Below are 15,460 nucleotides of genomic sequence, written 5' to 3'. Positions count from 1 at the left end.
ATGATTTTCATTTAAACATATTAACTCTACATCCAGCAGGGGTGACTCAGACTGTTAAGTGAAGGCTTATCTAAGCCAGGATAGTGATATACTGGTTTTAGTTTACGTTGAGTATTATTCTATATTTAGCTGAAAGGACAAATGTCAGTGTTCAAGCTGTGCTGCTTGCACTGGAGCATGAAGTGGCGTCTGCATGACTGTGTTCATTTTGACTCGCTAATCTTGCTCATCTTAGTGGCAACCAACGTGACTGCTGTTTTTGGAAGATACGGGAATCTGTACCCCAGCTGCTCCACATACACAAGGTGATTGGATTTGGTATCGGGTAATACTGCAGGGACTGGAGGAGAAGTTTTGTTTGTGTTGTCGGAGTAATGAGGCCGGAAGGGCCATGGTAGAGATGGGAAACATGGCTAAGAGGACTGAAGGAGGGGGAGATTCAGGCACTGTGACTTGATTTGTTTGATTTTCAGTTGCAGTATTGAAAATCATGTTGGGAGAGGCCCAGAATGCACTTTTCCTTGCTCCTTTATATTCTATACACTTTGGATGAATGCACGCATTGTGTGTCCAGAATATATTCACTCAATTCATTCTTCTATTTTTAAGCTGCAGTTCAGCATTTTGAACGCTTAAAGCGTGCATGCACTCCCTCAAAATTTGATGCTAATACACAGGTCAACGTTTTATCGTGTGGATGGAGGCTGTTTGGACTGTTGAGTCTATTTGCATTTTCCTTGGCCGCTACTTAAGGTGGAACTTCTAAGACTTTTTTTTGTTTTTTTTTAAAACCCATCCTAATTGACTGAGTATAATTACTTCCCTTTGGTATTACTATATAAAAATTGCATACAAATCAATGAAGTGTTGTGGCATGTGAAAGGTGGATAGGATGCCATGTCACTGCTTTTTGATTTGAGACTTGAGGAGATTGTGTCTGTCTGTGTGTGTGTCTGTCTGTGTGTGTGTCTGTCTGTGTGTGTGTCTGTCTGTGTGTGTGTCTGTCTGTGTGTGTGTCTGTCTGTGTGTGTGTCTGTCTGTCTGTGTGTGTGTCTGTCTGTGTGTGTGTCTGTCTGTGTGTGTGTCTGTCTGTGTGTGTGTGTTTTTTTGTGTTCCCATTTGAGTCTGAAGATTAGTATCAAACTCTGATTACATATTCAAGCTGTAAAGCAATGTGACATTTGGAGGTTTGTTTTTGGAGGTGCTGTGCTAGACAAAGGAGATATGCTTACCTGTTTCAAAGACCCATGTTCCTACCACCAAAAAAGAATTGGTTATTATCTGCTGTGATCTCTTAGTGGAACTCCCTCATCCTTCAAGCAACTCAGCTTGCTCCCTGTCTTTTTCTGCTGCACAAAGACTACAGTGGTTCAGAAAGGCAGCTCATCACCACTTTCTCAGTGGCAAATGGGGATGGGCAATGTTGGCTGAGCCAGAGCTGTCCAATTTTCATGAATAAATTGAAGCTTAAAATCCTTTCCTACCCAATAACTTGCATCCAGGTTCAATTTCTATGCAGCAACAGCATTTCTAGGAAGCCTGTTCACTATCTTGTAAACACTAACTACTACTGCCCAAACCTTGATCTGTAAATTGTGTATGTAAACATGTCATATTTGAAGACTAACTACTTAATCTGCAGACTTCCACTATTGCACTTGTGGAACTGTATCCAGCAAGAGCTGACAGTCTTTACAGACAGAATAGAGAAATTGGCATTGGTGCAATATTTGTAAAATCTGCTGTTGTGTTTAAATTTGTTTTACACTAAAACGTACAATAAAAACTTAATAGCTGCCAGTAAGATGATATTACTGCTACAGTGATCTTGTCCACTGGGTTAACTTTGTTTGCTTGCGATGCTTCATCAGATTTGTTGTAGTTTAAGTATCTACTCTTGTATAAGTAGTGAGAGACAGCAAGTCAGTACTGCACTTAATCCCTTATAGGGCTTGTTGGTGAGAATACCGTGATGACAGTTGTAGTTAGTGTGAAGTTTTATTCACTGCTTCGGGATGTGGGTATTGCTGGCACAGCAAGCGCTTTTTACTGGGAACTGCTGATGCTGGAGCATTTTTTTAGCCCATTCCTAATGGAAATGTGGCATGCTAGGGCAATTAGGGAAAGACAATTAAGGATAAACTGTTGTGTGAAGTTTATTGAAATAGATATGAAATTGGTGTCCCAGGAATTACTGTATGATACTATTGTAATGCATTGGGGGTTTGTGTATTTGAACTGAGCTCAAACCTGAAGTCATTCACCTGGCTTATGTTTATTGCATCCATTAGTAAATGTAAAGAGGAAAGTTTAAAATCTGAGTTAAACCTGATTTCATTAGCCTATTTTCAGTCAGACTGTTATAGAGTATATGCAGCTTAACTTGTACCTTTATTGATTATTGAGCAGGTACATCCGTCTGGGTTCCTGGCTAGTACCTGGCTTGAAAACCTGGGCATGCAAGTTAACACCTGAGGAGGGCCTGAGACTCGGCTTGTGCTTTTCAAATTAACTTGTTGGGCTATAACCTGGTGTTGTGATTTCGGACCTTGACCACCTTAGTCCAACACCGGCACCGGCATCTCCACAACAGGATTATCTTGGCTGTAATTGCTGTTGTCAAGTCGCTCATTAGCCTTGACTAGACTCCCAGGAAAACCTAACTGTTAGCACTGTGACCATTATAAGTTGATGCCTTCAGAAGAATGGAGTGAATTTTGTTTAGAAGCGAGTAGAGAGCCAGTTGCAAACAAATATTTTGCACTGAGATTGTAAGAACTGCTGATGCTGGAGTTGGAGATAACTGTGGAGCTGGAGGAACATAGCAGGCTAGGCAGCATCAGAGGAACAGGAAATCTGATGTTTCAGGTTGGGGCCCTTCAGAAATGGGGGAGGGGAAAGAGCTCTAAAATAGAGAACAACTGTCTGATGTGGAAGGTTTTTTTGGTCTTTGGGGGTGGGGTGGGGGGTGGGGAGGTGTAGGGGAAGGTATAGGGGCAGGTGTAGCATTTCCTGTGGTTGCCGCATCTGCACCAATGTGGCTTCTAGATTGGTGCGAATGCTTAGTGCCTAAGTTCTGTTCGTGACAGTTGACAACACCTTCCAGTCGCAACCACTTCAACTCCTCCCCGTTTCCACGTGCTCTCCTCTATTTCACAGCTCCCTTCCCCACTTCTGAAGAAAGACCTTGACCCGAAATGCCAGCTTTCCTGCTCCTCTGAGGCGCCTGGCCTGCTGTCTTCCTCCAGCTCCACATTGTTATCTCAGGATTTTGTATGTGATGGCTTTGAGAATTGTGCATCATGTGCTTAGTCTCGGGTCATGTTAGTAAGCCTGTAGACTGTGTGGATTACGTGCATTTCCCAGGCCTTAGAACCAAATTCTGGATGAGTTCCAGTAGTCATACAAATGAGTTAGAGTTGAGCCCATTTTGAAGTGAGTATCTTCTGTATTCCTGATATGTATAAGCATAGGCAGGAAATTCTTCATGTCACCATTTTAGAAACTGCCTCTGACACATTTTACTTATGTAGAGTTGAGACTTTAGCTGCTGGAGCAGTTACTTTTTGTCATAACTTTGAACTTTTTTTTTGCTTGCAGGCCTTTTTTAAAAAATGCATTTTCATTAAAATCCCAACTTCCGAGCACCATGTGAGACCACTTCAAGAATGTTTTATCCTAATGGTAAATCACAGGTAGTGCTGAGCAAACTTTGCTTCTTATGATCTTCAGGGATATGCCCTCTGGCTCCACTGTCGCATTTCCTTAGGCTTTCACTTGTTGGGATGTGACCATGGCTGGCTAGCCCAGCATTTATTGCCATCCCTAGATGCCAGAGGGAAATTAGGAGTGAATTATTGTGTTTTGAGTCACATGTAGGCCAAACTAGCTAATGATGGAGCTTTCTTTTCCTTGAAGGACATTAATGAACCACGTGATACTACTTGTGAGAGTCGATTATGGTTTATTGGAAACCATAGATATATTCCTTCCATGTTTTCATTACATTTAAATTTGCCTTCTGACTTAGTGGAATTTGAACTCGTATACTTGCCTCAAGATCTGGATCAGTTGCATTTACTGCTGCCTCCGTGCTTCAAGAACTAGAACATAAGAATGGGAGTAGGCCACTCCTCCCGCAAGCCTGCTGTCATTTAATACCATAATGTCTGATTGAACACTTCACCTATCTTTTACACTCCCCATAATTCCTTGACCATTTGTGATTAAAAATCTGTTAATCTATACTTAAGCCAGACTTAAAAGACTGAGCTTTCATATTCTTCAGGATGGAATATTTCAGAGGCTCATCGCCTGAGTAAAATGTCCCATCTTAGTTCTAAATGGCATCACCCATTCTTTTAGATTATAATCCCTGGTTCTAGACCACCCAACCAGAGGGGGAAGTTACCTGCATCTGTCTCTTCTGTCCCTTTTCAAGTATATTGTACACTTCAATGAGATCATCTCACATTTTTTTTGACTCCAGATGACACCAGCCCAGTTGGCCCAATCTCTCTGTAGAACAGTCCCACCACACCAAGAGTAAGTCTGGTGAATCTATGTTACACTCCCTGTGTGGCACTAATATCCTTTCTTGTGGTAATGAGACCACACTATGAGCATGCTAGAGTTAAATGGCCTCTTTTCTAGTTGCGTTCTTGCCAAATTGCTGTAATCAACCCACCACTTGTGTATACGTGGTTTGGTCCAACTGACCTGTCAGGTAACATTCTTCTACAAAAGCTATTTATTTTCCTTTTAGAATAAGCATTAAAGAAAAGGGGTTCTTGTAGCACAGGGGTAATGTCAGTGCCTGGTTGAAGTTCTTGTAGCACAGGGGTAATGTCAATGCCTGGTTGAAGTTCTGCCTGGTTAAAGTTTCACCTGTTTCACAAGCATGTCATAATGTGTCTGAAAAAGTAGTCTTTTTCTTTACAAAAACAAACTCTGAAATTACTATTTTAAATACTAACTTCACTTTTTTAACTTTTTTCCCTTTAGTTTATTACTTTCTGTTGACTTGTTTTAATCATGCTTCCATTCTGGCTTTGTTCCTCTTGAAATCCATGAGTCCGTTGGATCTGAGGAACATTAGCAAATTAAAATCAGAATTGTCTGAGTGGCAGAAAGCAAGGTCTGATAATCAAGGGGTGCTTTTGAGATGAGCAGTCTGTCCAATGTGGTTCTGCGAAGATCAGTGGTGGCCCCCTTGCTGCTTAATTCATAACTGATTCGGGCTTTGTAGAGCTTGGATTAGTAAATTTGCAGATGATAAAAATTGGTGGGATGGTAAATGGTGAAGGGGGGGCAATGGAGAAGGATAGCCTTGGATTACAGGAGAATATAGATAAGCTGATCGGTGGCAAATGAAATTCCATGTGCCTAAATGTGGTGATGCACTTGGGCAGGACAAAACAAGCCACTGGAATACACTGGCTGAAATCAGTCTGGAAAAATGTAACAACTGTTAGCTGTACCTGGTGTTAACTAAGAATATGTCCTTGGGGCTAGAGGCACCGGTGAGGTAAGAGTGGGGGCTGGTGGGCGTGGAATTACAAAAGCTGACGGAGTTAAAAGCTCTTTATCTGAACGTGTGCACTTTTCATAACCAGATAGACGAATCCATAGCACAACTAGAAATGAATGTTATGCAGAGCTGGAGGAACACAGCCTGCCGAGCAGGAAATTGACATTTCAGGCTGGGACCCTTTTTATTCAGAAATGGGGGAGCGAACTCAAAGGGGTGTGGCTGGGGAAGGTAGGTGCCATGGTGATAGGTGAATGCAGGTGGGTGAGCACATAGAGGAGGTAGACAGATTGTGTCAGGTCGAGGGAGGCAGGGATGAGAGGGAAGTCTTTGGAGAGCGTGCAAAGGAGGTTTACCAGGATGATGCCTGGACTGGAGGGCTCCTCTTATGAGGAGAGGTTGACTGAGCTCGGACTTTTCTCTCTGGAGAGAAGGAGGAAGAGAGGCGCCCTGATCGAGGTGTACAAGGTAATGAGGCATGGATAGAGTTGATAGCCAGAGAGTTTTCCCCAGGGCAGGATTGACTGCCACGAGGGGTCATAGTTTTAAGGTGTTAGGTGGAAGGTATAGAGGAGACATCAGAGGGAGGTTCTTCATCCAGGGAGTTGTGAGCACATGGAATACTTTGCCAGTGGTAGTCGTGGAAGCGGAGTCATTAGTGACATTTAAGTGACTGCTGGACGTGCACATGGACAGCAGTGAATTGAGGGGCATGTAGGTTAGGTTATTTTATTTTTGGATTAGGATTTTTCCACGGCACAACATTGTGGGCCGAAGGGCCTGTACTGTACTTTTCTATGTTCTATGAAGGTTGGTCATCCCACCACTGGGAGCTGGCCCAGGATGGACATGTCACCTAGGGAGTGCGGGGCAGGGGGGTGGGGGGAGAGGGGAGGGAGATGAGAGAAGAGTTGAAATGACTTTGAAACTGGTAAAATTCCAAGGAGGAATGAGGTGCTGCTCCTCCAGTTTACAGGTGGTGTCATTCCACAGGAGGTGGCCCAGGATGGACATATCACCCAGAAAGTGGGAGGAAAGAGTTGAAATGGTTTGTGATCGGAGGGTGTTGTTGTTTGCTGAGTGCCTGTACTCTCTTTGTGAGAAAGCGGTCTCCAAGCCTTCGCTTGGTCTCTAGGTGACATGTCCATCCTGGGCCACCTCCCAGTGGTGGAATTACACTACCTGCAAACCAGAGGATCAGCGCCTTGTATTCCATCTTGGGAGCCCACAACCCAATGGCCTAAATATGGATTTTACCAGTTTCAAAATCTCTCCTCCCCCTGGTCTTGGCTCATCCCATGTCCAACTCTCGCGCTGTCACTCACCTATCTGCTCCTCCCACCTTTGACCAATCCCCACTACTACTGTACCTGCACTCGCCTATCACCATCTCACTACCCTCCCCAGCCCCACTGCTCCCCTCTCTGTTTTTTGGATGGATTTATGGACAGACACCGGTGCTGCCTAGCTGGCCGTGTGCCTCTGGCTGTGTGCTGTGCTATCGGACCCCAGCATCTGCAGCCTCTACCATCTGTAGAAATGATCGCTCCTGTATTGTTTTGTGGGATATCCAAATTAATGGGTAGGCAGATAAGAGTTAGCCACATTGCTGTGTTGATGGAGTTGCTTGTAAATCAGCCCAAGGGAAGTATGGCAGATTTCCTCCCCTCCTCTCTCTTCTTCTCTTCTCCCCCCCACCCACCCACCCACCACCACTCTGAGATTAGTGAACTAGATGGGTGAACTTGTATGACATGACTGTGTCCACAGCTTCCGTGATAGCTAAGTGACCATTGCTGGGATGCAAATATTTAAGGAGATCTAGCATTTCACAGGGACAGGAAGTTGGGACTGGATTCTGTTTAATGGAGGGTGAAATCAGTAGAGTAGTGAGAAGTTATCTTGATTCAGAGGATCAAAATGTAAAATCAATTTGGGTGGCGATGATAGCTAGCAAAGAAACCACTTGTAGGAATGATTTTCTATTTGTCTCTGGTCCCCAGACTGAATAATTGAGTCTTACTAGTAGGTGCTGCAAAATTGGATGAATCAAATTGGTGAACTTAGCCTGGAAATTTTTTATTTTATCAATATAATTTGGGACAGCTTCTCGGCAATAGATTTCTGGAACCAGTGAGGGAGTAGGCTACTTTAGAACTGTAATTAATAAATTGATATAACGAAGGATGCTCGAATAAATGATTATAACATGATAGAATATAATGTTCAGTTTGAGGGTGAGAAATTTTGAGTTTGAAACTGGTGACTTTAAGGTATAATAAAGCCAATTACATGTGATAAGGATTGATCAGGCTAAAGTGGTTTGGGAGAATAGGTTAAAAGGCTCAGCAGTAGAGTGGCAGTGGTAGGCCTTGGAAAGCTACTTAATACCCTTCTGAAGAACAGTCACTGAACCTGACGTGTTAATTCTGCTTTCTCTACACACATGCTGCCAGACTTGCTGAGATTTTCCAGCAATTTCCTTTTTTGTTTCTAATTCTTTACAGATGAAACTGAATTTTAATGATTAAACAAACAAGGAAATTGCAGATTTTTAAGAAATGTCTTCTACCTGTCTTTATAGTAGAAAACCCAAAATTCCCAGTGGTAATTGTAAAGGCTGGAGCAAAAGAGATGTAAATTATAATAATTGAGCCTTTTTTAAAGAAAAGGTGTATTTGTGGGGGGAAAGTCAAAGGACTAAACATTATCAAGTCCCCTGGACTTGATGACCTGCATCTTGGGGTCCTAAAGGAAGTGAATGCATTAGTTGTCATCTTAAAATTCCCTAGATTTGGGAAAGATCCCAGCAGATTGGAAATGGAACAACCCTACAAGGTGGCGGGGGGGGGGGGGGGGGGGGGAGAAAAAGGGTGAATACAGGAAACTGTAGAACATGTAATCTACAAATGGTCATTGGCCATAAAATGTAGATTCATTAACGGATCATTCAGCCAATCAAAACTGCTGTCATTCAGTGAGATCATGGCTGATCTGGTTCCCCCACTTCCACTTTTCTGCTATTTCTCTGTACCCTTTGATTCCCTTACTGATTTAGTACTTTTAAACAGCCCAGTCTTTACAGCCTTCTGCAGTAAAGAATTCCACTGAATTCGCTACCCTTGGAGAGAAGAAACACTTTTTTATCTGCATTTTAAAAAAATGTGTGACCCCTTATTGACGTAACGCCTTTGGTGTAAGATTCTCCCACTAGGCGGAATAAAAACACTACCTGTCAAGTCCCCTATGAACCTTGTGTGTTTCAATAAGGTTGCTTCCTCAATTTCAATAGGTATAAGCTCAAACTCTCCTAAGATATGCCACCCATATCTGGTATCAAACTAGTAAACCTCCAATGCTAGTATATCTTGCCTTGGATATGGTATCCAAACCTGTTTACAGTATTTCAGCTGTTGTGACTATGCCGTGGAGCTCTTAGCAAAAATATCCCAATTTGTACTTTATTCCCCTTGAAATATCAACATTCTATACACGTTCCCTCTTGCCCACAACTTGAATGCAAATATTTTGTGATTTTATGCATGAGGCTTTCCAAGTCCCTCTGTTCTGTGTTCTGTGTCTTTATACTGTCCTTTGCCATTTGAAGTAATGTTCAGTTTATCTATTCTTCCTGCTGTCAGTGTGTAGCCTTATTTTCCCTGGATTATGTTCCATGTCCTAAGTGTTTTTTTTTTGCCCAATTGCTTATTCTGTTCATATCTCTGCAGATTGCCCTCCTTACCACTTGCAATCTAACCCATGTTGGTCATCTGCAAATGTGGCTACGGTGCATTCACTTTCCTGATCTAAGTCACTGATACCTTTTGTGGCAAATTATTGTGACCCTGTTGAAAACTGGGGGGAAAATGTATCTAAAAAGAATTCAGTTAAAGGTGGTAGCAGGGCATCTGGATAGCCACAATATAATCAGTGACTGGTTTTATGAAAGGCAGATTGCGTTTGGTGAATTTATTTGTGTTCTTTTGAGAATACAATTGTGGATTGCTACCAGTGCCATGAGCTGGTCAGTAGAAATAACAGGATATGTCAGATGAATATATGACTGGAGAAATGATACAAGGTGGGATGCTGGGATGAGTTTGGAGGGGGTAGGACCTGAACCGGTGTTGAGGAGGGGAGGTTTTGCACTAAAATGGCGGGTGGATGGGAACCTATGCAGGGAAATGAGGGAGAACCAATAAGAAAAATGACAGCCTTAATCTCTGCTTTAGTATAAAAATAAGATTTCAGTCCTGTTCACATTAAGAGAATAAGACTTGAGGCTTTGTGCCTTAACACATGGAGCATTCACAAAGTATACATTTGTCATGCAAATAGATCCTGTGCCGTCCCTGTCCTCAACAAACACTGTCGGGGGAATGAAATAAACAGATATGATGTAGTTGGAATAATGGGTATATGCCCATAGGGTGGCCGGCAAAGGGAACTGAGTATTCGGTGGTATTCGTTCATCAGAAGAAGATGACGGAGGCAAAGAGGGTGGAGTGCCACTTCTGGTTAAAGACTAAAATAATGTGATATGAAGAATATTAGCTCTGAAATAGAATTTTGCATGGCTAGACCTTGTAAATACCAAGGGACAGGAAACTATGGTGGAGTATATCTATATCTATATCTCCATATATTTATCTATAGACTCCAGTTTGGAGGCAATGTTGGGGAAGCCAATAAGCAGCAAATTGATGCAAGCAATAAAAGTACGTAAATTTGGGTAACTTTGATCTGTGTGTGGGTTTGCTCAGTTCAATCTAATCCGTAACAATACCGTAAGAGTAGAAATTCCTGGGAGGGTATGGTATGATGTTTCTAAATTAGTACATTGAGGACCAGTTAGAGGACAGGCTGTCCTAGACTGGCTATTTGTGTAATAAGCAAAGAGTGCCTTGAATTTTTTTAGTATGTGATGCCTCTTGGGGAAGAGTGTCCATAATATTATAAACTTTTTTAAAGAACGGAAATGACGAAGATGATTGAGGCAAGCATCCTGAATATAAATGAGGAAACTGCAATGGCATGAGGTGGGAGCTGATTATAATAAACTGACAACTGTTCGAGATAATGGTGGATAGATAATGGTAAGCTTTAAAACATGCAGGAACTGCAACAATTGCTTTGTTCTTGTCTGGCACAAAAATAAACTGGAAAGGTGTCCTGACCATGCTAACAAGGGAAGTTTTAAATCCAAGGGAAGAGCAATTTAGGTATGGAAAAAATAACTGCAGGGGATTGGTGCAATTTAGATTTCAACAAAGGGCAAAGGAATTGATTTTAAGGTGGCAGGTGGGGAAGTACAAGAGTAATCTTTTTGGGAAAGTATCTATTGAAACTTTCATTATTAGTTTGTATACACAGAGGAAAAGATCACGAGATAAAATGAGAAGCTGTAAAGGGGAATGAAAATGGCAGCTAAGTTAAATACACACTTTGATTCTGTTGTGACAACCCTTGACATTAAGGCCACATTCGATTTGCATGTAGCATCAAAGAACCTTAGCAAAATGTGGAATCATTGAGTACTGAGGGCAGACTCTCTTCTGGTTGGAGTTATACATGGCATATAGTAAGATGGTTGTGATTGATTGCACGTAAATCACTTCAGCTCCAGGGCACCTCTGCAGGAGTTCATCAAGGTAGTTATTTTGATCTAAAGCTGTGACACCGGGGCAGGTGGGATTTGAACTTCTTTTTGGGTCAGAGGTAGGGACTCTACCACTGTACTACAAGAATATCTGTTCCTTCGGTAGTAGCGCTGTAAAGTGGGGATGATTGAGCAGCAATCAGCAATGTTCAACATGATTCATAACTCCTAAGATAATGAAGCTATCCATGTTCAAATGCAATGTGATCTAGACAATATCCAGACTGGGACTGAAGTGGCAAGTAACATTCACAGCACATACGTTTTAAACAATGACCATCTCGCAATAAGAAACAATCTAACCACCACCCCTTGACATTTCAGTGGTGTTACCTTCACTGAATTCCTCTGCCATCAACATCTTTTGAGGTTACCATTGACCAGAAATTCAGCTGGACTTGCCACAAACATAGTGGCTACAAGACCAGGTAATTAAGGAAGTGGCACTGAAATAATCGATGCATTTGTGGTCACCTTTTAAAGATTTTCTAGACTCCAGAGCAGTTCCCATGGCTTATCGAGTAGCTAATGTAACCTCACTATTTAAGAAGGGAGACAGAGAATGGTATTAAAGTCTGTTAGCCTGACATCTGTATAGGGAAAATACTGCAGTCCATCATTAAATAGCAGAGCCGTTGAAAAGGAAAGGCCCGTTTGACAAATTTATTCAAATTTTTCAGATTTAATTAGTAAAATTGAGGTGGATCCATTGGATGTAGTTTACTTAGACTTTGAAGAAGGTACTTGGTAAGGTCCCACAGGAGGTTAGCATGGAAAATGTAAAGCACCTGGGGTTGAGGGCTGTGTACTGACACGGTTGGATAATTTGCTAGCAGACAGGAATAAACTGATCCACTTCCAAGTGGTGGCCAGCTACCACAGGGATCATTGGTTGGGCCCCAGCTGTTCACACTAAATGTAACAGATTTTGCTAATTTAAAATGATTAAATTGCCAGGTTTGCAGATACTGTGAAGTTGAATAGAGGGTGAACTGTAAGGAGGATGCTGAGATGCTTCAATGTGAATGTTTAGTGAGTGGGCAAAAGCATGGCAGATGAAGTATAGTGTGGAGAAATGAGGTTACTCACTTCGGTAGCAAAACTAGGAAGGCTGACTGTAAGACTGTGCGAGGAAGAGGTGCAGTGAGGCTTGGGGCTCCTTTGTTTACTTTCAGCAGCTAGAATACATTCAGGCTGTAAAAGCAAATGTTGGCCTTTTGTAGAAAGAAGATTTTAATATCTGAGCTGGATGTTTTGCTGCAACTGTATGGGGCATTGGTGAGATTGCACCTGGAGTATTGAATGCAGTTTTGATGTTTGGTGCCTGAGGAAGTACGTTCTGCCTATAAGAGGTGCAACAAATGTTTACCAGACTGATTCCTGGATGGGAGGACTAAGCTATCAGGAGAGACTAAATTGGTCAGAACCAGCTTAAAGAGCCAAATGGTCGTCTCCTATTTTGTTTCAAAACCTGGTGTATTCAGATTTTCTAAATGTTATTCCTGAAAATACCGTCTCATGGTAATGTATGAGATATTTGTACAGATTAACTGAATGTAACAAGGGTCACTTTTTTAGTGTGGCAGACTGTAGTGGAGTACTGTAGAAATCTGTGTTTGGGCCTTGACTACTTATCTGTTATAAGAACTTGGATGAAGGCATCATGTGTGGTGTAGCCAATTGCAGATGACTCAAGGAAAGCAAGTTGTGAGGAGGATGTGAAGTGGCTACAAAGGCACATGTAGATAAGTGACTAGCCAATCACTTAAGGTATAATGTAGGGAAACTAGTTTGGCTAGAGTAACATGAAAATATTTTCAGTATGCTACAGTACTGAAGAATCTGATGTCCTTGTATGTGAATTATTGCAAGGAGAATGGTTAATAAGTCTTGCAGTTACTGTGCTGGGCATTATCTCTGGAGTACAGGGTATAGCTTTGGTTGCTTCACTCCTTGCTGTGGAAATAGTTCAGACAAGGCTGATTCCTGGGATTTCAGGATAAAAGTGTGGAGCTGGATGAACACAGCAGGCCAATCAGCATCTTAGGAGCACAAAAGCTGACGTTTCGGGCCTAGACCCTTCATCAGAGGAAACCTGAATAACCTTGCCCTCGGCAAGTTGTAAATGCCACAATTACCTGGGTTTGCCTACTTGGAAAAGGAGCTCTAATTGAATGGACTGTGCTAGGAATGGACGTCATAGATAATTTTGACCCAGGAACTACACTAGTAAACCCACAGAACAACTTTATTTAAAATTAAATGAAACCTTACTGCTGGTCCACAGTGTGTTGCAATACACCCAACAAAGTAGGCTGTACCACCAGTTCCAGATACAATAAATTCTCAGTTGGCCAAGTACATCTCCAAAGGTAGAAACTGGGGTTTCAGGAAGTCGTCATATCATTTTTTTCTGTGAGAACTTGAGCTTTGAGGATCATGGAAGGATTGAGTTATTTCAAGATCTATGGATACTGGGTTTTAAAAGGATGATGTAAAGGGTTTTACCCTAACCCTATCGCAAGCCTGTTCCCACAAAGTGGGATAGCCAAATCTAGAGCTCCCTAGTGAGTTAATGTCTGATGCTGAAAGTGAAGTGGAGAGGGGGAAATTTAAAAATTAAATTCGGAAAGAAAGTGGATAGCTTGAAAGAATATTGCCAAGGAAATTAAGATGTTTTATCAATACTTTTTGAGCACCACAAAGGAAAGAGTAGAGCCCATGAAACACTTTTTAAAAAGTAACCTGTGTGTCAAAGTGAAAGCAATTGATATGATTCTTAGAGTACTTTGGACCTATTATAAAGGGAAATGATGCAGATATTGTAAAAGTATTAGATGTGATAAACATTAGGAGAGAGACAGTATTGCTGTTTTTGAAAGTGATAACCCACACCAGGACTGAGATGAGTGGAACGTCTGACCACTACCACCACCACCATTTTCTAGTCCTTGCTGGATCCAAGTGTGGTGATGGAGGTTTAGAGGATTTTTAAACTTGTGCCTTTGCTTTTAAAAAGGAGTGTAGACACTAAATTAATGATTTAATGATCTGGATGAGGGAACAAAATGTCACATCGCCAAGTCGGGTAGGGTGGCGAACTGTGACGAGGAGGCAGAAATCCTTCAGCATGGTCTTGACAGATTGGGTGAGGTGGGCAAATTAATCGCAGACAGTGTAATTTTGGATAAATGTGAGGCTATTCACTTCAGAAACAAAAACAAGAAGGCAGAATGTCTAAATTGGGAGAGGGGAATGTGCAGTGGGACCTGGGTGTCCTTGTGCAGTTGTTGCTGAAGGTAAGCATGCAGGTATTGAAGGCAAATAGTATGTTTGTCTTCCTTGCAAGAGGTTTTGAGCACAGGAGCAGGCATGTGTTGCATTTGTACAGGGTCTTGGTGAGGCCACACCTGGAAAATTGTATGCAGTTTGGCCTCCTTTTTCTGAGGAAGGATGCTCTTGCTCTCTAGGGAGTGCAGCAAAGGTTTACCAGGCTCTTTCCAGGGATGGCAAGTCTGATGTATGAGGAGAGATTGACTTAACTAGATTTGAAATGTTTTCACTAGAGTTCAAATGAACGAGAGGGGCCATCTTTTAGAGACTTATCTAGTCTTATTAGGATAAATAGGATAGTTGCAGGGTGGATATTCACGATGGTGGGTGTGTCCAGAACTAGGCTTCACAGTGAGAATTCAGGGTAGACCATTTAGGATAGAGATGAGACATTTCTTCACCCAAAGAGTGGTGAGCCTGTGGAATTCATTACCACAGGAAGTAGTTGATGCCAAAACACTGAATGTATTCAAGAGGTGACTAGATATCGCTCTTGGGGTGAGTGGGATCAAGGTTATGGGTAGAAAACCGGATTAGGCTAATCAGTTGAACGACCATCCATGATTTGTACTGAATAGTGGAGCAGGCTCGAAGGGCTGAATGGTCTGCTTCTACTCCTATCTTCTATGTTTCTATGTACAGGCCAGTTGATCTTTCCTCAGTGGGGAAAGTATGGGTTAATCAACAATAATTGGGTTAGATTTGTTAAGGGAAGGTCATGTTTGACTATTTTTTTCTTGAGTAATATGATTGATACGGGTAGTATAGTTGATGTGGTCTGTGCAATTTAGCACAGCTTTTGACATTCCGCATGGTACTTGGTTTTAGAAGCTGTTTCAGCTGGGTGTAAAATCAGTTCTGCGAGGAACTTGGTAATTGACTGGTATTTTAACAACTAAAGGCTGATTCCAGTGGGGTTTTGTCCCCTACAGTCTTGT

The 15,460-nt window shown here is 42.0% G+C and overlaps 1 protein-coding gene across 11 annotated transcripts in view; it reads left to right on the top strand.

The window, feature by feature from the left end:
• LOC125451566 (microtubule-associated protein 4-like) overlaps nt 1–15,460 on the top strand; it is a 344,184-nt gene that overhangs the window by 29,792 nt on the left and 298,932 nt on the right. Inside the window, exon 1 of one of the 11 annotated variants that reach the window (XM_048528787.2) lies at nt 186–305. The exons of the other annotated variants lie outside the window; for them this stretch is intronic. The gene's annotated coding sequence lies outside the window, so the exon portion shown is untranslated. Of the gene's footprint in view, nt 1–185; nt 306–15,460 lie in introns of those variants that run through there. 11 annotated transcript variants of the gene reach the window in all.

This window comes from Stegostoma tigrinum, chromosome 5 (assembly GCF_030684315.1).
Source record: "Stegostoma tigrinum isolate sSteTig4 chromosome 5, sSteTig4.hap1, whole genome shotgun sequence".
In the NCBI taxonomy this organism is placed as follows: Eukaryota; Metazoa; Chordata; class Chondrichthyes; order Orectolobiformes; family Stegostomatidae; genus Stegostoma; species Stegostoma tigrinum.
The sequence above is the reverse complement of the archived record's forward strand: the minus strand, read 5'-3'. Positions and strand labels throughout refer to the sequence as shown.